This window comes from Motacilla alba, chromosome 11 (genome assembly GCF_015832195.1).
Source record: "Motacilla alba alba isolate MOTALB_02 chromosome 11, Motacilla_alba_V1.0_pri, whole genome shotgun sequence".
NCBI classification, from domain to species: Eukaryota; Metazoa; Chordata; class Aves; order Passeriformes; family Motacillidae; genus Motacilla; species Motacilla alba.
The window spans coordinates 13,530,419-13,553,176 of record NC_052026.1 but is presented as its reverse complement, the minus strand read 5'-3'; the positions used below and the strand labels follow the sequence as shown (position 1 = coordinate 13,553,176).

At 46.4% G+C, this 22,758-nt stretch overlaps 1 long non-coding RNA gene across 1 annotated transcript in view; it reads left to right on the top strand.

Moving 5' to 3' along the window:
• Nucleotides 1–22,758, top strand: part of LOC119705554 — a 47,604-nt gene that overhangs the window by 5,325 nt on the left and 19,521 nt on the right. The window contains exon 3 of the long non-coding RNA XR_005258262.1: nucleotides 5,744–5,935. This is a non-coding gene — a long non-coding RNA (uncharacterized LOC119705554). The remainder of the gene's footprint in view (nucleotides 1–5,743; nucleotides 5,936–22,758) is intronic.

Below are 22,758 nucleotides of genomic sequence, written 5' to 3'. Positions count from 1 at the left end.
TGGGCAGTGACACCACTGTGGCTGTGTCTTCATGCGTGTCGCTCGCTGCTCTGGCAGCTCTCGACTGCTCTGTGCCAAACATGCTGTGCTTTTGCTTGGGGGTTTGAACATCAGTGCTGAGGCCCTGGCAACTCTAATCTCAGTGCTGTTATCTAGAGGCTTGTTATTACAGGAGGATTTAAGATATGGGAGGAAAGAAGCCTTGCAGGGAAACAGAGAGGCAGGCTGACTCTTTCCACAGCATCCTGCTATCTCTTAGCATGATTCTTCACCTGAATTGTTTGGAGAGGCAAAGATGGAGGGAGCTTTGAGCCAGCTGATGCTTCTACACCAAGGCAAAGGTGCAGGATCTCTTTGGGTGCACTGTTTTCCTGTCTTCCCTTTGCTGTTTAGACTTAGTTTAACACTTTGTCCTATCCTCAGGCAGCATGGATAGAGAAACCTAAAGAGGAAATGCCCTATGCTGCCTATCTCCTTGTTCCTTAAGAGGGACTGAGGAACTATTTAACACTGTTAAAATTTAGAGTAAAAATTATACTGGCCTAGGGCAGTTCTCTGTACTATTCAAGTGGCACAAGAGCTTCATATCACTGAGGCAGGCTTTGCAAAGTACACTGGTGCCTTTAAAATGTGATTTGTTAGTATGAATTAGTGCTCATTTTCAGGGTGAAGGAGGTAAATTGATAGCCGTGAAGGGCAAAGTGCTGTACTTGGAGTTGAGAGGCAGCAGAGCAACATGTGAATATCACCACAGATAGAAGTAGGGTGAGATAACCCACAAGGGCACTTAATGTCCCATATGCTGTCCCTTGTCTTGCCCTTGAACTGGTGAGTGCATGGCACAGGGAGCTCTGCCAGCAAAAGGTTCTCTGCACAGCTTCACTGACACCCCCGGCAGTTTCGCTGAACTGGGCTTTGGGCTCCTTGCAGGGGTTTTGTAGGGCATCAGGAGAGGGGTTGTGTGCTGCTCAGCAAGGAGCATGTGAGGATTTTTACTGCAGAATCAGAATTTTGTGCAAATTGAACATTTTGTCTTGTACTTGATGGAGTGCGAGTCAGCGAAGTACCAAAGTGCTGCAGCTCAGCTAGGAACACACTGACAGCACGGGCAGGAGGTGCAGAGCACCTTGAAAACCCCTTAGCAAGGAAGCAGGCATTGAGAAAAGGTTCTGAAAAGCCACTTACATTGGGTGTGAAGATGCTGGCATGCAGCATATCTGTGTTTTAGTTGTGGATGGCTTTAGGAGTGCTTCTTTGAACAGCCTCTGCATCTCAGCTGCTACATGGTCCATGGGCATTATGGATGACCCAGTGACCTGGGCTCCTTCACTGGGCTACAGGTACAACCACTGTGTCAGGGTTGTGGATGTTTCAGTTGCTTTATACCATTCTTTTGCTTTGAACGTGCTCTTCCCTGGGGTAAGTCTGACTTCAGTGAAGTCACTCCTGATTCAAGGCAAGACTGTGGCTGAGCTCTAAATAAAAGGACCATGTGAGTTGTTAGTAACTGAAATGCCACGTGCCATGTTGGCCTTTCTTGACAAATGAGCAGCTTCCTATTGTCTTGCAGTCATTTGGGAATGTATCACACAATTGGACTGTCAGAAAGTAAATTAATAGCTGACATGTCTCTTTGTTTATCGGCACTTGCATTATAAATATGAAATGCTAATGTTTCTGCTGGGCAACGTTTCCAATTAGTTCCTCTTGCTGTTTCTGATTTACACGTTCCTGTTTTATGGCTCCAGTTGCCCAGTGTGGGTCTTTTTGTGCCACCCTGGTGTCCTTGCATTGTGGTCTGACAGTCTCTGCCTAATTGGAAACCATTATGGAACTGACTGGCAAATACCCAACAGACAGGAATATTTACATTTGTGTGTCCTTCAGGCTTATTAATAGATTATCTGAAAGGAAGAAGGAAGCAGGAAGCACATAAAATCTTAGCACAGCTTATTCTGTTCTGTCCTCTTGCTCTTTTCACCGTAGGAAGACAGTATTTTTCAGGCAATACAAGTTCAATCTGTAAGGTTTGCAAAATTCATTCCTGATGCTCAGTGGAGACTGAAATATTGCTCACTGATTAATAGGAAAGATGACAGGACGATGAGTTACTGCATTACTGAAATTAACTCCTTTACAATTCAGCCCAGCCCTGTTAGATGTTTTGTAGCACACAGAAGTTATTCCAAACAGACTTTTAAGATGACTCTTGCAGGGAGGAAAGGGACAGAAGATGAAAGCAAATGAATGCACAGGATGAGCCTGGAGAACTGGGATGGTTTCAAAGACTCCTATGAATTGGTAGCTGAAGGGGCAGGAGCAGGGGTACTCCTTTTCCTGTGGAGCTCTCCTCATCCTTCAGTCTCTCCTATTTTTTAATGGCCCTTTTTTCCAGCCTATATGATATCATGGCTTCAGCAGAGAGCTTTCCCTGCTTGACTTACTATATTACCTCATGCTACAAGGCTCTTTTCATTGCAAGTTGTCTGCTGCAGGGAATTCAGTGAAGGATTTAGGACTGGTTATGCAGGACAGCTGACATCTGAGTCTGGTGTACTGGGCAGGCATTAAGGTTGATGTGTGACACCAATTAATATTGGCCTGAGTCTGCAAAGGGCCTGAGAGCCGTGCTGGGTTAATGTTGGACTTAACGATCTTCAAGGTCTTTTCCAAATGAAACAATTCTATAATTCAAGGAAATAACATCTGAGACAAAAGATTGGCTTCGTTTCAGTGGCTACTAATTTGAATGCCTAGGGGTGGTATTTGGAAGACCGGAGCATGTAACTTTTTGCTTATCAAAAGGGAATAAGAGCAGAGGAATCATCTGTATTTTCCTTGAAATTCAGAGAAGAGTTGTTTGAAGGCAAAAGTTATATTTCCATGAAAATCTGCAGCCTGAAGCTGTGTCTAAATAATCTCTAAAGCATAGAAGTGATGCATGCTCTTGCTCACTCAGCCTTATTTAAAAACCTGTTTTTAAAAAGTCTGCTTAGGGTTTGCAAAGTAAAAGCAAGATTTTAAACTCATTTTGGCTGTACCCCTGGGTTTTGTCCCAGAGTTAGTGTCCTGGTAACACAGGGCAGTGCTGCAGTGGAGAATTTGCAATCCTCTTCTCCCAAGGGATGGAAATTCAGCTTTCTGAAGCTGAGTGAACCATGAGTTCACAGCAGCAGGGACAGCCAGACTCTGCCTAGCACACTGCTCTCTGCTTGGGTTTCCCCATTTTTGGCCCGACACTGTATCCACTTTGGTGCAGAGCCCACTTTGGGGAGCCAGAGTGGGGTTGAAGGGTCAGCACACTCGGAAATGCTCTGGGTCAAGCCTTGCTCTGGCTGCAGCACCCCTGGAAAAGGGGTTGAGCACACAACCTGCATGGCCATGACTGGTGAGTGGCAGCATTCTCCTCAAGGTCATGACTGCCTCTGTGAGGCCAAATGCTCATGCTGTTGCCTTGCCTTGGCAGACACGGAGGTGTCCTTCCCCTGCAGTCCCACCACCAGCAGGAGAGCTGGGAATGGCTGCCTGTGCTGGCTTTTGGAGGAATTTATTCCTTGGGCTCTTATTTACATTGATGCTGATCCCCCTGCTTCTTAGCAATTACAATGACTTGAAAATTCCCTTTTACTTCCCTCAGATACGTCCAGTAGTTGAGGTTTCTTTTCTCTTTATCCCTGTACTGATCTGAACTCCTTGCATCCTCCTCAGTCTACCTGGCATCTGGAAGGGAGAGATAACTGAATAGAAGATGCCAAGGCTTAAAAAGACACACAGCTTTCAATTGGATTTACAATGCCTTTGTTACAGTAGTGTGGCCAAAATAACAACAACCAAAAAAAACCCGTAAATAGCATTCTCCATTTGCTAATGCAGTTTCTGAGGATCTGAGCAGTCTGGGACGTGAAGTGCCCAGATAATAGGTGCTTTCAATTCCCATGGGCTGCCCACAGCTTTTATTTTAGAGGGCTTAGGCTGCAAGATTGAGTGCAAAATTGCTAATTCAGAAAGATCTGCTGAAGATGAAACGCTCTCCTGAAATGTGATCTTCAGTCCTGTAGGTCATTTGCTGCTGTTCCCTTCCTGATATTTTACCTTCCAAATAGGAAAAGCAAAAGCACTTCTGCAATTTCAAGAGTGAGTATTTGAGATGTCTAGGGAGAAAAAAATCTTTTTTATTATTTTGCTGTCTCTTGGATGTGACTGCAGCTGTTAGGATGATTTTTAAACCGCTGCTGAGCAGGTGGTTGGTAGGCACTGGGTTAAAGCTTTGGGTTAAAGCAATAGCTGTGTGTCTGTGCCTCTTCTAGCAGCCTTAGGTCCCTTTCCAGGTTTGGAGAGGTTGGGCATTGGAGTGGGAGGTCCCAGCCGTGGAAGAATCTGAATCAGTTCTGGTTAAGGGAGTTTGCTGCAATGTGCAATTCCTAGATCAAATTGTCTGCTTGCTGTTTCACCAATGATAAAAATATCAAAAGAGTTGAAAGCACTGAGGAGAAAAGATCAAGCCAGCAAGTGAGTGATAAGAGGCAGAGCTTTTATCAACTCATCGATACAGGAGCTGCTGGAGGCAATGGCTCCTGGCCCTACAGCAGCAGCTCTGCCACTGATTTGGGCAGGGGGGAGGTGATGCTGCCAGCACAGCAATGCCATGTCGTGCATATGGTGATTGATCTGCTCATCCCTGCAGTGAAATGGTTTTGGTGACTTGATTCACCTTCCTATTGCTAAATGCCAGACAGCTGGAGGAGGGGGCTGTCTGGCTTTTCCTGAACAAGCCAGTGACTGGGAACAGCAGAGTTTAGTTTGCTCTGGTAGAGATGCCTGAGGGTTTCCTGTTTGCAGTTCCATCCCACCCTTGTCCATACAGGCACCAAGTCGCTCCTAGAGACCTTGGAAGAGAGAGGTGATTAAGGCATCAACCATACAGAAGAGGTGGCAAAGTTACTGCTGTGTCCCCTGCAGCTGGGGTGAGATGTAAAGGAAGACTGAGATTCTCCCGTGGGAAGAGCTCTCTCGAAGTCCAGGGCAGAGCTGCAGTAGGCTGCTGAGGGCAGGGCTGAAATTCTTACTGATTTAAGTAATTGTAAGACATTGGCAAGAATATTTTAGCATTAGGGCTGAATCAGTTCAGTGTGGGGAGATGGATCAGATGGCTTTTTAAGGGTGTGTGTCCCCAGCCTTGTCCCTATGATAGTGTGGGAAAGATGGGAAATACACAGGTACTCCACACTCACCTGGCATTAAAGCAGTTGCCATCTCCAGCTTGGTAAGTATTTCACCAAAAATGTGCTGTTGATCGTGCATGTGGTGAAGTCCTTTTGAAAATGTACCAGAGCACCCCCTGCCAAGCTCCACCAGCATTGCTGCACTGCCGGGACTGGAGTTAGTGTTGTGGCACAGCTGGACTCGTAGTGGTGCCTTTAATAGTCTGCAGTGGTGGTCAAAGCAGGTTCTGTTATTGCTGTAATCCACTATCTGAAATTACTCTATTTTGGTGCCTCAGAATCAAAGTATCAGATAATTTTGTCAGGTTCTGCTGTGAAAGCAGCTGAATCAATAGAGTTGTTTCTTCTTTGCAAGTTAACAGCCCCGTCCAAGTCATCCTACTGGAATGAAAGGTCATTGAGGTACAAAGTACTATTAATTATTGAACGCTACTCTTAGGGTCATAGAACACAGCAGTTTTTCTTCTGCTGTGGGCATGGCACTTAAATGTCCTGTGCTGAGACAGTTTCTTTTCCTGCAGGATTACTCCCACCAGTTCCTCTGCAGCACTGAAAGGAAAGAGTTCATTGTGCCAATTTGTGCTGTTGGTGCCTGAGCCATCCCGGACTCCCCTGGCCAGCTGGACTTCTCAGCCTGTCGGGTCAAGTGTAGCACCCAGAAGACTCTGCTGGTTGGAAACCAGGGCAGCTCGTTACCAGCTGAGCACCCAGAGGTGAGGCAGCTCAGCTTTCGCTGTGCAAAACACCTTGGGTGATAACAGAGCTGGTAAAGAGCAACAGAAAGAACCAGAGCATGGGAGCTGCTGCCCTGCAGCCCTGGCTGGAAATGGGCAGGACGTGGGGTTTGCTGTTGCTCCTGGTGTTTTAAGCAGGATGCAGCCTTTGAGCTTCCTCTGTCCCAGATTTCCTGGAGGGTGCTGGAACATGTTAGTAGCTGGCTTGCCCCTCCTGAGGCCAAGCACCTTCTGAAATGGTTACTCACCACTGTCAGCCAAAGAGACCTGTTCTCTGGGAGGCCACAGGCACGTGGCTTTCCAGTGGTCCTCTCATGAGATGCCCCATGTGAGCTGTGTTGTGGACAGCCTGTGCTGTTCCTGTTAGTCAAAGTTGATCTGATTTTCCTTGTCATTTGAGGGCATCAGTCATCTCTTCTGTTTCATGGTGAACCTTTGCAAGGCAGTTTAAATTTCAAACAGATTATTTCAATCTTAGAATAGAAGCAGCATTTTTATTCTAATTAAGTCACCCCCACTTTCATTCAGATTTCTTTTTAAGTACTCTAAAGTTCCCATGTTTCTGCTCCTTGTTTTGTTTTGTGTTATATATTTGCCAAAATGTCACCATTAATCCTTCAGTGGGAACTTTCTTAAAGGTTGAGCTCCTCTAATGCCTGTTCATCTACCATCTGCCCATTGGTATATGCACAGGTGTATAGGAAATACGAGAAATTTGGGGAACATGAAAAACAATTGGGCTGATTTAGAAAGTAGAATCACAGAATAACTTTTGGAAGGAACCTCTTGAGATCACCTGAGCAAACACACTGCTCAAAACAAGACCAGTGTCTGGGGCTTACAAGGCACCATTGGGAGATCTGGACTTGTAAAAGTTTAGATGTCATACAAGAAAGCAAACATAGAAAAGGACATCGTTTAAAAAGCAGAGAAAACAAGCTATTAAAAAAACATCAAACCTTATCTTTTCTGCCTGTCGGGAGCAGTAGTGATTCATGGAAAGGGAAGATCTAATGGGACGAGAATTATCTTAAGGAACAGCTCACAATTAATGGATGAGAACCAAAGTTTAGCCTGCCAGCTCCATCTCTTGGCAGTGGTTTTCCTTTGGCTATTACAGTGTGTCAGGGATGTCTCCTTCACAGCTCTTCTATCTGTGGGCTTAGGGAACAGATCATGATGTTGGCTGAAGTTCAGAAGAGTTAAGTTTAACTGTGGAACTTGTCTTTGGGTCTTGGAGAGCCAGGTCTGTGTGAGGGGTAGTGAGTTCCTGCTACAGCAGAAATAGAGGTGGCTGGTGGGTACAGCCTAGGGTGGGATGTAGGAGATGCAGGAGCTGATTTGCACTCAGTTTCTCAGTCCTAAGTCCTGAACTTGGCTGCACCTTCTTCTTCTAATAATCTGAAAAAGATATGTTCTTTCTCAGGCATTCTCTGAAGTCACCCCCTGGAGTGTTATTTGCATCCTGCCATCTGAGGACAGGAATATGTAGACAAAGGGCAGGAGTAGGAAAGGAACAGGATGGAACACAGCACTCAAGTATGGCTAGGAATTCCCCTTAACTTCCCCCATAGTTTCTCTGTTCTGGCAAAATTTCTGTAAGAGAATAGGAAAAATAATTCCACATGTTTCCCACACCAGGCACTGATCCCCTCAGACCTCAGCAGAGACCTCCAGCAATCCTGGCACCACCACTGGGGCAGATGCAGGAGTAGAGTAATCCAGCTCTGGGGCTGTGGGGCTTTGTCTTTCCTCCCCTCTCTGCAAAGTCTCAGGTCCAGCACATAAACAGGGTTCCCAAGGCTTCTCCACTAGCCAGTAGTGATGTTCTCACTAGTGGTAATGGGAACAGGTCAGGCCTAATTGCAGCAATAGCTCCTTAATGAGTAGAAACTGCAGCATTTTCATCAGCTGTCACTACTGACATGTATAAAGTTCAGCTTGCCCACGGCTCCAGTTGTTCTCATTATTTTTGTGTGTGTTGCTCTAATCATCACCAAACTCCCCAGAACGTGTTTTTAAGGTGAAAAATTGACCACCAGCAGGGCACTAAGACCAGGAACTTTTGACTTCTCAGTGGGGCTGTACAAGAGCCCAAAGCCCAGCAGCTGCTGGGCAGAAGTGTGTTTCACTTGAGCTCTCCCTAAGCGTTAAAGCACTGTTTTGTGTCTCAGCCAAGAATTGTTTACCTGGTGACAAATCCTAATTGCTCCTGCTAAATCCAAGGCGCACCAAAACATTTTCATCATTATTTCCAACACATTGCATGGAGCTTGTCTGGTGGGCCAAGTAAACAGTTACCAGCTTGGATGACATCCCAGAGTCCCAGATTGCATCATTGGTGAATAGACAGAAACCTCCCGTTCAGCTCCCTTGATGTGCTCCTGTTAATGGTGCTTCATTTAGCTGGGATTGAATTCTTCAGGCTGTAAATGGGATCCTCCTTTTGGGTCTTGTTTCCATGCCACTGTATTGTTATAATCTGCATTTGCACTCATTCAGAGTTTTAATTGTGGATCCTCTTGGAGCAGCTTTCATCAAAATGCTGATAAAATATGCCCTTTCTCAGGCTAAAATGGAATTCAAAGTAAAAAGACCCAAACAACCACACTGCAAATTAAACAATAATTATTCTTTGGTCTTCAAAACTTTTATTCTCCCTGTCTGATTTCTAGGCTGCAGTCTCACAGGACAGGTAGTGCCCTGACATTTGCATCCCTTAAGGTGATGTTTATATGTGGCAGGAAAAGAGAGATTCCTGAGGCAGTCAGTGACAAGTTGTGCGTGCAAATAGCTCTTAACCCTCTCTGTGCTCCTCACAAACCATCCTCAGATGGGATTGCTGGCAGTTGGACCCTTGAGCCTCATTGCAGAGAACTGGGGAAAAACACTGAGGGGAAAAAAAATCTGACATCATCTCTGATTGAAAATAAGGCATGAGATCACAGGGAAAATTAAGGCATATTTTAAAATGGCTAATTAGGGAGCTGATGTGGAGCTCTTCAGTCACCTGTGGAATGGCAGGGAGTTCTCTGGGATGTATTAGAGTCACTGGGGCCTGGGGAAGATGATGAGTAACTACAGGCCTGGGTGTGCTTAACTGGCAGCAGGGGAAGCTGTAGTAGAGGCTACACAGCATTGCAAATGGACCAAGGGGAATTGTCAGCTTGTTAGTGAGTGCTCAGCTGCTGTGCAGAGCAGCATGGGGTTGCCTGCTGAATATAAGTGTGTTGTGATGCTGAATCCCTTTCTGCAGTTAGAACTGATGCCGGGTTTGGCTGAATTAGCGTCCTTAGGTATGTGAGGCCATCTGAGCAAGGGCTTGGTGGTGTGTTAGTGGTCAGTGTACAATGCAGGGAACTCCCAGCCCTGGCTGATTATTGCTGTTTGAGGCTAAACAAGGAACTGTAGTATGGGTGTGCCAGCACCTGTAAACATCTCAGCTACCCACGAGGGCAAAGCATCTTACAAAATTATGGTCTTGCTCTGGTCTCATCTGTGCTTTTGTGTAGATGTTGCAGAGAACAGACAGCTTTCCATAGCTCTGCTCTTTCTCCTTAAGAACCCCCTTCCTACCAAGGGTTGTCATCTGTCTGGCAAGGCTGATGTTCAATCAGTGGCTTCCAGGAACTTGTTTGAGAAATGAAATGAAAATCCTATTGATTTAGTCTCTAGATCAAGCCTTTTCCTTTCTTTCTTTTTTTTCTTTGTAAATCCCCCGGTGGATGTGGATAGGCAGCAGGGTTTAGCTGAGGTTTAACTCTTGTCGCCTTGCATTTTATATTCCTGAGATCACTCAAACAAGTTCCTGAGTGCTTTCCATTTATATTGACTTCAGCCAGAAAAGAGGATGTTCAATACTTGCCTGAGCAACTCACTACCACTTTAGGTATTTATCTGAGTCACCCTTGTGTTGTGCAGAACACCAGGGTGGGAATAACAAAACCCTTTTTGGGTGGAAATCAGCCTTGTGTAGTGTTTGAGGGGGCCCTGATGCTGCTGTGAGCAGCACTAAATTACTACTGAGCTAAATTCGTGGCAGCAGACCCTGAGCTGCCGTTGGCCATGGCTTGGTGTTGTCCATCTTCATGCAACTCTCCATTCATCCAGACAGATTGGGAGGAGCTTCTTCTAAGTGCTCAGAGTTGGGGAAATCTTCTGCTTCCCAAGGAGCAGTCTCTTTTTGACTCCAGAGCTTCACTGTGGTGCACCAACTGATGTAGTCTTTTCCATTTGTGTTTAGTGCTGGCAGCTGGAAGGAATTTACTGTATCCTGTCAGTTTTAAAAGATCTTGTTTCTTGTGTTACTTTAATGTGTAAGCCAGATTGATGCTGCAGTTATTACAAGACCAAGCTTTGCCTTGGACTATCAAGAATTTCAAAACTTTGCAGAGGGATTTTTCTTTCTGCCAGTCACAGGTGGCTGTTGCTCCTTCTGCTTTTTCTTCACTTGAGAGAATTCCCAGCAGCACGGCTGTTTCCTGTTGAACTTTTATGTCCTTGTATGTCTGCTTCAAAGTGAGTTGAGGGAGTCAGTTATTGTAGGCAAATAAAGGTGTAAATAGCAGTTTGTGCAGTTATATGTTGATTTTGTGTCTTAATAGTTGCAGCGCTGCCACAGATGCAGGATTGGTACCTAATGCTTTATCCAGCTGATTGGTTATAGGCTTTTATAGTTCCAATTAATTAGCTTGATGGGTGAGCCTAATTGGTCTCCAAAGCGCTCATTTCTGTCAAAACAGCTAATAGGTAACAACTGCTTCCTGCCTTTGCTCTCCTTGTCTAGAGCTGCTTGTAGTAATGATTTTTATACTGTTTTAGATAAGGTTATTCTGGTGCTTGCAAACAGAGTAGGGCCTTTGCCCTCTCACCAGGACCCTGTGTCTCAAGACAGATAGTCTGTCATTCTGAGGGTACATGAAGAGGAATAAAGTTTGTGCTTCATTTGCTCGAGGTTTTTTTGCACAGCTTTATAGCTCCACAACTACGTAACACTCCTTGTGACAAAATCCCTGCTCAAGCAACCTGCAGAGTTGACTGCAGGAGCACAGACTGGGAGTTGTGTACTAAGAGGGTTATTGGAAGTTAAAACTCTCCTTTGGGCTGTTTTGTTCATCTCCATGTATGCACAAAACCAGATTTCCTGTGAGCCCAAACAGCCCGTTTTTAGCACATGAAGGATTTCTGGAAGAATATGGTTTCCATCTCTTTGCAGGTCATCCTTGACCACAGCTTGCCTACTCCATCATCCCAGGAGATCACGAATATGTTCTGAAGTGTCGTTATCTCAGGATGTGTTTCTGGGCAGAACTGCCCATTCATTAGATTCCTCTCCTTGTGGATCAATCAGCATCTGCGGAGAAGAAGTAGAGCAGCTTGAAGGGTGATTGATTTATTAAGTGGTATATTGAGTCTGTCTTTGCTTTCATTCTAATGGTCTGGCAGTGTTTTCCCCATGGGCCAAAAGCAATGTTTCAGCCAGGCAGGTACCCCAAGTGTATCATTACTGTAGCAGCAATAAAGATTAAAAATGGCCCGTGGACCCCTGGCCATGCAGCAGCGCTGCCTTTCATCATCCCACGGTTCTGGTGTCCTTTCCAGTATATTCTGGAAGGCTCCTTCATGCCAGGCAGAACAAAGCTCCTGTGCTGGCTCCCAGATATTCCTGTGCTGGAGTCTTTTATCCAGCAACACACAGAGATCTTCCTTAGCACAGTGCAGAGGAGATAATGGGGAGTACCTGGCTGCACAGTGAGGAGCCTGATTGAAAATGAGGTGACTTTTATCATGCCAGAGATCTGTCTGAAGAGCCACAACCAGTCCTGTACCCATTGCTGGCTGGTCATGGCTTTCCAGCTCCCACTTCATCCCCATCAGTTTTCATGGGGTTCCTCACAATGCCTTTGGCTAAAGACCCTCCTTGGAATGTGCTGCCTGGGTTCAGCAGGTGCTTGGCTGGGCCGTGTTGGGAGCTTCTGATCTTTAACATCAGCAATGCTGATGATGAGGATGCTCTGAGGTTTACTGTAACCAGAGAATGACTCAGCTGTGCTCATAGAAGAGCTGAGAGCAAGGCTCGGTCTTCTAAAAAGCTGGGCAAATAAAACTGAACTTGCTTTCTGTAATAGCCAAATATTCCAAATTTGACTGTCATGCACTCCTAAAAAAGATTTAAAATCCAAATTCAGCAAAGAGGGAGTGACAGGGATAGAGGAAGAATCATCTCAGAAGATGAAACGCAGCAAGGGCTGTTTTATTTCCATTCTGTCTAATCAATCTGGCTACCAGCTTTCAAATAGTTAGAGCAGTAGCTGATGAAGGAAAGTACCAGCTGTTGAATCCTAGCAAAATGTTCTTCATAAACCCTGAAATTTATTTTGAAATCTTGTTCAAGGGTTTGCTCATCCAATCACTGAGATACACTTTCAGGCTAAACGAAATTTGTCTTTCTATTTAAGAACAATTTGTGCTGCTCTGAACAGTATTCCCTTCTGCACCAGGCTGATCATTCAGAGAGATGTTTTAGCTTTTCTGTAAATTCCCCCTCAGTCTTTTTACAGGCCCCACAGAGGATGACCCAGGGCTCAATTTCTTCACTTCCAGGCAGTGAAAAGTCATCACAATGTGCTAAGTTACCTGTGTCCATAGTCATGAAGCTGGATGATAGGATAAAATACAATGGTGTTTCTGCTGTGTCAGAGCCTTGTTCAGGACTGCACAACCCAAAAAATCTTCTCTACTGTTGTATAAAAGAGTCTGGCTTTGAATTTCAAGTCCAGGCATTGCTTTGCCCAGGTAGTAGAAAGAGCTGTGTCCTGCCATCTGCAGGAAATGTATCCAAAGGATGTAAGGATGAAAGAACTGACAGCATGTAATAAGATTGTGCTGTGTAAATAATGATAGGGCAGATCCATCTAGATTCAGTAAATGTGCTTTCATGGCAGCAGAGCATCCCAAGCTGCACACCGTGGACATTACCCTGTCAAGTGAAATGCCTCGTGCTGAATTGCTGTACAGAGATTTATTTTTTAAACATATGTATTAAACTACCAAGAGTCTTAAATGAAATGTCACATTTAATTTGGCACCCAAGACATGAAGTCTGCAGCTGCCCTTAGCCAACCCCAACAGCTCCACTCTCTGTGTCAGTTCCTCTGCCTGGCAGAAAGATCTGCAGCATCCTCCTGACTCCCTGGCACCTGTGCCTGCTCTCCTGGACCCAGCCATTTGTGGGGGTAGAGATGCAGCATGTGCCAGCTACCTCCCTGTGTGCTACAAGGTGCTCTGGCAAAGCCTCCAGCCTCCACCAGAGCCCTTGGTGCTGGCAGCCAGGAGTGTTGGGGTGGCTGCGGCCCCGGCTCCTCTCCGGGAGTGCAGCAGTCGGGGATGTTCAGCAAAGCGTGCAGAGACAGGCAGAGCATCTGCTTCCTCCCTCCTGGCTCTGGAGTTGGCGTTTTCCTGGGCTGAAGGCTTTATTCTCATCTTTGTTTAATAGCTTCTGATGGTTTTATCTTCCAAGCATCAGTCCAGTTGCTCTCTGTGAGCCTCTATGGCCTCCCCCTGCAGTGTATTCGAAAGGATAGGATATTGCCTGGAAGAGTGCTACTACTTTTTTGTCATTTCTGACTGATAACATTTTCAGGCCCTTGGGCTCCTGTTTGATGACAAATCATGACAAATTTTTCCTTATTCCCAAATCTTAAGCCATTCATACTTTTGCAAACCTCCTCTATCTTCTCTTCAATTTCTAGGTTAAGAAATCCCATTCAGTCTTCATATTGAAGCTGCTCTGTACTTTTAAACTTTCTTTCTGCTCTTCTTTATTTAATTTTAAATGCTTCAGAGATCAAAACAATACAATGTATTTCAAGACTGATGTGGCCATGGGTTTAGACAGGGAGATGATGATAGTTTTCATGGTGTTCATTTTGTAGTGGTTTGTCATCTTGAATGTTGTAGAGTCATGCTTCCTTGGCAGTGTTCCTTCCTGCCATGGACTGTCACTTCACTTTTTCTTCTGGGTCCCCTTTTCCTGCCCAGGCATCCTTCCTTGTCAGCAACGAGGGACCAGGAGAGAAAGGAAGGCCTGCAGGAGACCCCAGGCAAGCTGTGACTTCTCAGAGTCACCTGAATGACTTTGATGCAGAATTCCCTGGCATCTGAGTGGGCCACCTGAGCACATCTGAAAAATCTCAGTGTAAATACTGTCACCTTGGGGACAAATCTCTACAAACATAGCCAGAATTAGTGCTTAAAGTGGTATCTGGGACATCCTCACACAGCTGTAGGGATGTGATAAATGTACTGATCCATGAAACTGCTCAATCAGCTAAAAGTTGTGACACTTTTCTTCTGGTCATCTGTAACCCAAGTTATGTCACATCCTGCTGCCAGTGGAAGGCTTTTGGTACTGAAGAGGATCAACTGAAACTGAGGTGAGTTTGAAAGATGCATTTCAGTGAGATACCCTGCCCAAGGGTAAAATTAACATATGCCTTCAGGGAATATCAGTGCTTTTAAATGGGTTAGGTTCAACAATCCCAGATATCAGGGTATGTGAACCTGGGCTTCAGGGTAATGGACCTGTGCACTCCCTATTCCAGTTTCACCTGTACTCCAGCTGAGGATGATGTTTTGGGGAAGAAGAGTTGATTGCAACAACTGGATTTCCTCAGAGAGCAAATTCTTGTTTGTGGGAGCCGCAAACCACTGAGGTCCAGAGATCTCTGGGCTACAGAGGGTCCATGAGACTGAGGAGAATGTCAACACTCCTTACCTGGGACTGCACTGAGCAGTAGGACTTAACTCAGTGCAGATGGGTCAGCTGTTCTGATGCTCACTGCAGTTCCCTCCACTCCAGCTTTAACAAGATGTCAGGCTCCATTCCAGTGCTGTGCAGGGCAGGGGCCTTTGCTGGCCCAGACAGCTGAGGCCATCCTGCTGTAGGATGCTGCATTACCCTGCACTCTCCTGGTTTTCAGCACAATGAGGAATTTCTATCCTTCCTTAGAGGCTGGGGAGGGTTTGGAGGTGGAGGATTCTGCAGGGAAGGAAGGGCCACACTGGGCTTGGAAGTGCTTGGGCACCATGGGTCTTCATGGTGGTGAGAGATGGGGCTGTTCCTTCAAAGGGTGTGTTTGGGAAAGCTTTGAAGTTCCCATTTCAGGCAGTAGAGAAACACACACAGACCAGGGGGATGGATTGGAAATGACACTGAAAAGCTTGGGTGATTCGGGAGTCCTTGTGTGACTTTTCAGACTTGGGTGGATGTGGGTTCATAGGAGTTAGTCTGAACCCAGAGCTGATCAGGAAACTGCCTCAAACTGCAGCACTTTTTAAGGGCTTCTGAGCAAATAAAGTTCAACGTAATTAGGTCAGAAATGCCTTGCAGGCCAAATCTAGTTTTCCACTGTTCTCTATTTAATTACACAGTGTCTGACTTCCATGTAAGCTCACTGTGTTAAAAGAAAATCTCACAACCTTCTCTCGATACTTGCCTGGACTATTCTTTTCCCATTTTTTCCCACCTGCCTGTCTCTGCCTGGACTCTGAGTGATCCTCCTTCACTTCAGAAACAACCAGGTTTCCCCACTGCTAAGTTTGACCAGATTTTTTTTCCCCACTTAAATCTGCTTTCATGACAGTTTGTGTCCTAGACTTTGACAGGATGTTCTTCCTTACTTACAGTCTTAGGGATGGCCATAGCTCCAAGGCCACTGTCCTGCTGTCAGAGATCTCAGAGCAGAGAGGACTTTCATGAGAGGAGGCAGTGCAGGACCTTGCACTGGGAGGGGACCCAAAAATCCCTGGATCATGAGAAGGTCTACCCAGGAGTTTGTTCTGTCTCCCTCCTGCAGGACTTTCTGGGACATCATGGTGGAATTATTGTCTGTTGATGGAGGTTGAGTCAAAGGTCACTTATCCCAGCGGTGGCAGCCCTCCCCGTGCCCAGCACTGTAGGTCAGCCACGGAGAGACGTTTCGGATCGCGCTCCGCAGGGAGCAACCACAGCGAGTATTTTTGGTGCTGGTGACAGCGTTAGCCTGAGGCTCTGTCTGTGTGCAGCTGGTAATGTCCATGACTGTATTTCTTCTCTAATTGTATTTGAATTGGGCTGGGTGATGATCACTGTCCTGCTTATACTGCGCTCCCTCGATTCACTCCATATGGCACTTTCACTTGGCCTCCCAGTTGTCACCTGCTGGTTCTTCTTGGCCAGGGGACTGGACCATGAAGGGGGGACAGTGACCTGCCAGCTCAGAAGCAACTGCTCTGTAGCAATGCTTCCTTCTCTTGTCTTGGTTGTGATCTTTGTGATCTGTGTCAAGTGGTTTCTGCTGCAGCTACCAAGCAAGGGAGAGCTGGTGGAAGTCAATGCAGGGAGCAAGGCAGATGGAGTTTGCTTATCCCTGCAGGTGAAAAAAGGAAGGAACAAAAAGTGATGCTGGTAACCTGCAGCTGAAACTCAGCTTCTTCTTGCCTTCCCAGGCAAGTCCAGCAGTGGGTGCTCCTTAGATCTTTATCTACCTCCCATGAGCAGCTCAGTGCCAGGAAAAGCTGGCTGAGGTGGCTGGTGGATTCTCCCTCAGCTGGGGCAGAGGCTTTGAGCCAGGAGGTTCTCTTGAGGGCTGCTGGCTTTTCGAAACCTCTCCTGAGCTAAGTGTGGAGCAGAACTACCTGCTGTGCCAGTGAACAAGTGATCCTCTGATCCATTTGGGACTCTGTGGTGTGGGGTCAGCCCCTTGCTGAGGAGCTGCTGCTGCTCTTCCACAAGTGCTTTGCTGGTCCTGCACTTCCACTTTTCTCTGCAGATATGTGGCTTATCAAATAATGAGCTGGGTTTGTCTCTTCTGTGGCTGCAGGCAGTATCCCAGGCTGTGTCAGCAGGAAAAGGATAAGTTGTCTGATTTTCTGAAGGAGTGCAAAGTGGACACCACTTGCTGAGAACACTCTTGCCCTTCTCACCTGCAACCAGTGAGAGGGCAAAGGTTCAAGGAGACCCCATGCTGTTCTGTGATGACATTTTCTGCCTTGAGCAAAAGGTAAATGATGGCTGAGAACCTCCCTTCCTGCTTCCCTTCCTTCTCTTCCTCCTCATCCCTGCATGAGGTTGCTTGACAGATCCCTGCCTCAGCTGGCTTTGTGTGCCAAGAGGGAAGTCATTGGGATTCTGGTGAGGCCAGAGAGCTGGCTGCAGAAAGCATTTCTGCCCTGTGGGCTCCTGGCAGGGATGGGAGCCTGCCAAAGCTGAGCTCTGCTGCAAGGGCTCAACATCGAGGGCATTCCGTGTGTGTCCTTGCAGTGTCTAGAGGGATCAGTTATTGCAGGTCAGGACACATCTTACGCATGGTGTTTAGGGACTAACAGAGGGTGCTGGAGCACTGTCTGTTCACATACTGACCTGAAGCATCTACTGGTTTTCTGTGGAAATGAGGCCAAATTCTTCCTAAGGTTAATCATGGCCATGCCAATCCCTTCCTGTAACCTGGACTGAACCATGTCTGAGTCTCCTCTCCAGTGTCATTTGTGAGCTTCAACAAGGCTGGCAAGTTTAAACGGACTTTCCTATTGCACACAGGTACAGAAAATATTTTGCTTTTCTGTTTATACAAGCAAACCCCCATGTCCTTCCATCAACCAGAGCCCAAATGCTGAGTATTTGCATGGGGTGAGATGAAGACTGCCTACTGTCTGCGCAGTGCAAAATCCCTTTTTGAGTGAGCCTAAAATATGCACAACCTCCGCTTTCTTTTGAAAAAGTTATCAATCCTTTTTCCCAAGGAAAAAGAAGGTGTTTATAGATAAGTCATGTGATGATTGGCTCTTGCAATAATCATCTCTTACGGGATGACTATCGTGTGTGTGTTAAGAGAAGTTTTATTGATGTATAGTTATGTTATTGTGGTTTGTTTAGACATTCTCTGTTCTCCCCATCGTCCCCTTCTGCCCTGCTGTTGCCACAGGAAGGCTTTAGTTGTGGAGGGCATGTGGACAGAGGGCTGTAAGAGGGAAAGCTTGTTACTAGGAGGTGCAGCATGACAACCCCTGACCTCCAATCAAGTTACAAGAAAGCAGTTTCCACCAAGGAGCAGCAAAGAAGAGTTGACTGGCAGACTTTGGGAGGGGCCAGGGTTGGCTGATGCAACCCCAGGGTAGAAAAGGCGGAGCAGCCATTTGGTGAGCAAGCACCGGGCTGCCGGTCACAAAGCTCCCAGTGCTGTTATTTTTCCTTATTCAGTCTTTTGTTGTATTTTGTGAAGGTTTAATAAGCCTTTGAAATTTTTAAATGTGAGGGTCGTTTCTCACAGGGATCATATTCTCTTTTTGGTTACTCCTATAGCCCATCTAAGGCTAAGAGCCACCAGTGTCAGAACAATGCAAGTTTCACACCACTGCAGCTGACAGCAGTACAATGTGACCAAAAGCTTGTGTCAGAGCACTAGGAATATTGCAGAAAGTGGGAGCTGATGAGCTGAGCATTAGGAGCATCCTGTGGTGTGCTGAGCTGATTTTGTAGAATTTCCCAGGCTCCTGCTTTTCTCTAGAGTAGGGCCGTGTCTCCACAACTAGCTTAACCTTCCCTGTGCTCCTGAAGTGCACTAAGGTGAACTCTAGAAGTCTGGCTACCCACAGTAGAGTCCTTGTACTCCATCTAATGTTGGACAGATATAAATCATGGCCTGGCCCCAAATCTTGAGTGAAAACCTTTCCTAAGTGGCTGTTTTAATGTTATATGGTTTGCTCCAGGACTGAATACAAGTGGGCTACTACCTTCTGTTTTGTCCAGCATTATCACTCTTTTGATTGCCTTTAATGCCATTATTTGTGGAACAGTTGGTTTCACATTTGGAGGTTTGGTCCTGTCTGTCTCTCCCCTGCTCTAGCATACGGGTGTTTTTATCTCAAATGATAGTCTTTTCTTTTATTCAACACAGAATCTAAAATTCCACTGCCAACAATCTTCTCTGTGGTGATGGTTTTGGAACTTTTACCTTGGACAGCCACTTCCCTTGCACTGCCAGTGCAGCTGCTGGAGAGGCCCCCAAAGCTGGGACCTTTCTGTCTCTGAACTTCTGGCCAGCAGTGGCTGCTCTCTTCCTCCCACCCATCAGCCATGATATCTGTGAGTACCCTGTAGAAAATCAAAGTCTTTTGACAAATAGCTAGAGGAAATAATTGCTTCCAGAAATTAGGAAGCTGGTGGAAGGACAGTAGTTTTGGAAAGGCCTTCTGGGCAGGATGACTTTGCAGGTTTTGTGCAGAAGCTTTGCTGTGTGGGCCACTAGCTGCCAGTATTTTCAGGTGTTGCTGCCTCTAGAAGCTGCAGCAGGTCACTGTAGCCTGTATAGTGTTAAGTCAGTGACGAAAATGCTAACAAAAAAGAGGAGGCAGGGATTTTTGGAATCACCACGTGACCATGAACATTTTGAGCATCCGTCCAAGCCTGTGGGAAACAAACTGTTATGCAACTCTGACTTGCCAAGTGCATCTCAAATTGTGTTTTATTTTTGCAAATACACATGATGGGTCAGCAGAAGCAGCTGTGCAAGAAGCCCAGGTGGCTACCAAAGGAGAAAGACCTTGGTTTTTGCAGCACACTCCCCACCACAGCTTAGCTGTAAATCACACTGCAGACACATGGGAGCTGACTCCTTGGAAATAGAAACCAGAGGAAAGGGAGGACAAGGATTTGTTACCATTGCCCTGACCTTGACGAGTCATCACTCTCCTGTCATTGCCTGGTCATGACTTTCCAGTGTCATGTGTTAACTCTGAGCTGGTGGAGGTGGTCTTCAACGTGGCTGGGTTATGGACCTGAGGTTGGTTCAGGAGGTAACAGCATTGTTTGTTCCTGCAAATCTGGTCCCCATCCAAAGGAGAGGTTACTGCTGAGCACTTCAATGTTTGGCAGAAGACACCGTGTCCAGTGGGAGCTCTGGTCCATCCCACAGCTTGTGGTGGGTTCAGTTATTTATGGAAAGAGGCAGATGTTAGCTTTGTCACTGCCTTTCTCCCCAGTGCCCTGAACTAACAGGCTGCTCTTTGGGTGCCATTTCAGTGCTTCTGTTACCAGCTCTGTCTTGTTTCTCTGTCTGCTCCAAGCAGTGATTTCCTTTCTGTGAATGGCTTTCCCCCTCTGCCAAACTGAGACAGCAATTTGGCCAAACATTGTTGGTATCCAGCTTTTCAAGATCAGCTTTTTCTCATCTGGGCTGGTGGAGATGCAGCAGATTCTCATCATCTAGGGGCTGAATGAGGGGAAACAGGATCCACATATATTTCTGGTTGCACAGAGTTCACTTCTGTAGCTGAGAGTCACTGTGTGCTCACCCCTCCTGCATTGTGTCGCTGGATGCTGTAGCAAAGCCAGGGGACAACAGCTGGAGGTTTGTACTGTCTCATGATGGATCCACCATCTGTATTTCAAGCCACCTGCTTGTGGCAGCCTGGCAGAGGCTGACATGGCGCCAGAAGTGCTGCACTGCCATGTTCACAGCTCTACATAGCTTTACTTCTGTCCTGGTTAGCATCCACAGTAGTTTTCTGTGCTCTGGCTCAATGGCCATCCTATAGAGCACAGGTCAGCCCAGGCAGAGCGCTGGCTGCTCAGGTGTCTCGATGATCATACATGTGTAGCTGTAGTCTGTAAGGGTGGGTAATGAGGGGTATCCTTTGGACTAGTAGTTCTTTTTCTCCTGTGGAGACGCAGGCATGTGAGGAACCTCTCAAATGGCCTATTTTAATTTCACTGGAGAAATATCTAACCTTTTCTAACTTTATAGTCTGACATACTGCAGTAATGAAAGGAGAAATGGCAAAAGTTTTCCAGAATATGTTATGTCTTCAAAGACTTTGGTTGAATAGTACAGAATAGTAGACTATGTGTAACTGATGATTTCTTCTCACCCTCCAACCTTGGAGTCAAACACCTTGGCTTTCAGTTTCCCTGATAGGACAGGGAAGCTCTCTGTGATGCATTGCTGAAGGTTTCTGTCCAAATACACTGAATCCTGCAGAATGGTGATTTGATCTCAGGAGGTCAAGAGTCTTGCATTTTTAACTGGTTTTCTTGGGAGCAAGGATATGAGTGCAGGGCTCCAGTATCCACTGCTGCAGTTGGAACAATTGCTGCAAGTCACTTCAAGGGCTCAGGCATTCAGTCAATCTGTCTGGCTACCAGGGCTTAGTAGGGGAGCATGTAAGTTTGCTATCCTAGCCCTGTTCACCCCCAGCTCGGTAGACAGTAACCAGAGTAGGAAAGATGATGTGGACACAACTCACAGCAAGACAGAGCTGCCACAAGCATCAAGCACGGCCTGGTTATCATCATCTCCCACTCTTGTCCCTGCCTTCTGGCCCTGCACTCCCTTCCCAGGTCCCCTGCCCAGTCAGGTCTGTCTGTTTCCTTGCCTCTGTGATATAGTGCTGTTCCTGTGCTCCAAAGCAGTGGGGTAAGATCCCCGTGTCAGTTATATTTCTGTCACAGATGTGCTGGCCTTGGCATTTGGCAAATCCCAAAGTCAGCTAAACTCACTCAGCTAGAACAGAGCACTGTTGTTAGCAGATGCATATTCATCAGGCCAACGGTTCTTTTTAATTTTCTTCCTCTCCTGCTTAGCTTCATTTTTGCTTATGAATTGTATTACACTTGCTTCCATTAACAGGAGATGTATCGCCTCTGTCAGCCTCTGAGTAATAACCAAACTGCCCCAGGCAATTGAACTGCCCACAGGGCCAATAGATCTGATGGCAGCACATAAAACAGACCAGTGAGTACCATCAGCTTGCAATCCAGCAGGAGGAACAGCCAAACAGCACTTTGTGAGGTGGTTGACTTGAAGGACTGATAGTGCTGTGTTAGGCTCCAAGAAGTTTGTTTTCTGGCCTTGGTGGAAGGAGGGATGCTTTCTGAGTTTCCCAGTGTGATTTGGCTCTTGAGACTTCCTTCTTGTTTGTTTGAACTTGGCTTCAGAGCAGCTAAAGGATGACATGGTGTAAAATCTGAAAAAGCAAAATCTTATTTTACACCAAGATCCCCAACTCTTGCAAGAAATAACACAGTGCCAGAAAACTGGATGCTCAGTTTATGGTGGACACTATCTGACAGCCAGCACAAACTTTAAGGTGCCTGCCCCTGGTCATCTTTTGGTGCACAGCCCTCATAAGTCTTGATGGCAGGATCACAGTCAAATCCTGGCATCCGTTTGCACCCTCAGCATCACTGCTCCTGTCATGTCTTATTCAAATACCTTCTCCCCAGTTTGCTGTCTGGCATGTGAGTTTCCACAGAGCAAATGGAGGCTTTTCCTAGAAGTGATCTGTGTGGCATTTCTGAAATTTGGGGTTATTTCTTTCCCACTTGTTGCTGAACTCCCCTCCCTTTTACTGCAGCCGTGTGTTTTTGTTTTAAGGCTTGCGATGTGCTCTCCTCCCCTGCTTTGCACCCCTCTGGAAGATGACAACCTCGAACATCATCACTGCTCTTGACATTTCATTCATGGCCTTCCCCAGCATATCAGCAGGGGCTGTTTGTGTAGGTGATGGTGCTGGCAGGCCTTGGTAAGGCATCATGCAGGAATCAACCGAGGGCTGGCTGCAGCTCTCTGGGCAGAGGCCACAGCAGCTGCAGGATGGTGCCACTGGGCAGCTCAGCCCAGGCAGTGCCTTTAAGAGATGTGCAGAACACTGTGGAGCTGAGGTGTGCATTCACCTCCAGCTGTTCAGCTTGAAGCAAAGGCAAACAGCTGCCTAGTGCATCCCCCTCACCAGGGAGGCTCTGCCCAGGGTGAAAGCACTGAATT